At 43.6% G+C, this 1,483-nt stretch overlaps 1 pseudogene; it reads left to right on the plus strand.

Annotated features, from left to right (window-relative positions):
• The first annotated feature begins 422 nt into the window (after positions 1–422).
• LOC124560666 lies at positions 423–540 on the plus strand (annotated as a pseudogene).
• Positions 541–1,483: the final 943 nt, after the last annotated feature.

The raw sequence follows: 1,483 nt of genomic DNA on the forward strand, positions 1-1,483 counted from the left end.
AAATTCCGATAGCGTGAATTGGATGAAGAGTCGGACGACATACTGCTTCCTTCCTCATTTCCTTCGCTAAATGGCCACGATCAGAAAGACAAGAAATTAGAGCTCATGCGGAAGATTTGACAATAGTCGCTTTCCGCACGCAACATCTGCGAATGGAGCAGGGTGAGGGGAGGACTATTTGGCACCAGTGGTACCGTCCGTCGCACACCGTAAGTAGATTATGGACTGTAGATGTAGACGCAACTGAGACAATGTTATAAGTAGTTTGTGTAGAAGCATTTTATTTGAACAAATATACACAAGTAGAGATTGTACAGAACTCCGTGCTCGTAAAATGTCGACCCAAGTAACAATTATTGATTTTGATATTAACATATCTTATTCGGAAAGCCTTCTTTATAAAGAACGTTTTGTATTCTTTTCCCAACGGCCTTGCCGCAGTGGTAACACCGGTTCCCGTCAGATCACCGAAGTTAAGCGTTGTAGGTCTGGGCTAGCACTTGGATGGGAGACCATCCGGCCTGCCGAGCGCTGTTGGCAAGCGGGTTGCACTCAACCCGTGTGAGGTAAACTGAGGAGCTACTTGATTGAGAAACTGACATACAGCCGGGAGAGCGGCGTGCTGACCACATGCCGTTCCATATCCGCATCCAGTGACGCCTATGGTCTGAGGATGACACGGCGGCCAGTCGGTACCGTTAGGCCTTCGTGGCCTGTTAGGGAGGAGTCTAGTTTAAGTTTTTGTCTTCTTTCATTATTATGTGATTTAGGAGACATCTCTATTCACAGTTATTATTGGTGTCGTACGAATTACAGAAAGTTTGATCCTGAGAATGAATCGCATTCAGAATTTCAGTCTTGGTATTTTGTAGCTCCGATTTTTCTGCATCCAGAAAACGTTACCAAGAAAAGATGTTACATATGGAAATATAACAGACGCAAGATTTTGTTTCAGAGAAGTATTATTGGCAGGTTTTTCTGGAAATTTGTGGTAAGGTCTTATGGGACCATACTGCTGAGGCCATCGGTCCCTAACCTACACATTGCTTAATCTAACGTAAACTAACTTACGCTATGGACGACACACAGACCTATGAACGAGGGAGGATGCGAACATCCCACGGGGGGAGGCGCGCGGACCGTGACATGGCGCCCCTGACCGCGCGACTACCCCGCGCGGCCTTTGGCAGATTTTAAGAAAATCCCGGAAAATTTTGCAAACTCAAAATTCCGCGTGTAAAATTAGAACCTTGCTTTTGAACTATTTATTAAATATATAAACATTAGTTAATCGTAATAACTTCGTTACTGATTGTATCAATGTGTTGCCTGTAATTCTTGTGTATTATTTTTAAAGTCTTCATTCTGTAATAAACATCATACATCCAAATGAGCAGATTACTTCAGCAACAGCTTAAATATTAGTATTACAAGGTCGTTTGGTGGATGATTTGGGGGAAGGGACGAAACAGCGAGGTCATCA

Source organism: Schistocerca americana, chromosome 1 (assembly GCF_021461395.2).
Source record: "Schistocerca americana isolate TAMUIC-IGC-003095 chromosome 1, iqSchAmer2.1, whole genome shotgun sequence".
Classification (NCBI taxonomy): Eukaryota; Metazoa; Arthropoda; class Insecta; order Orthoptera; family Acrididae; genus Schistocerca; species Schistocerca americana.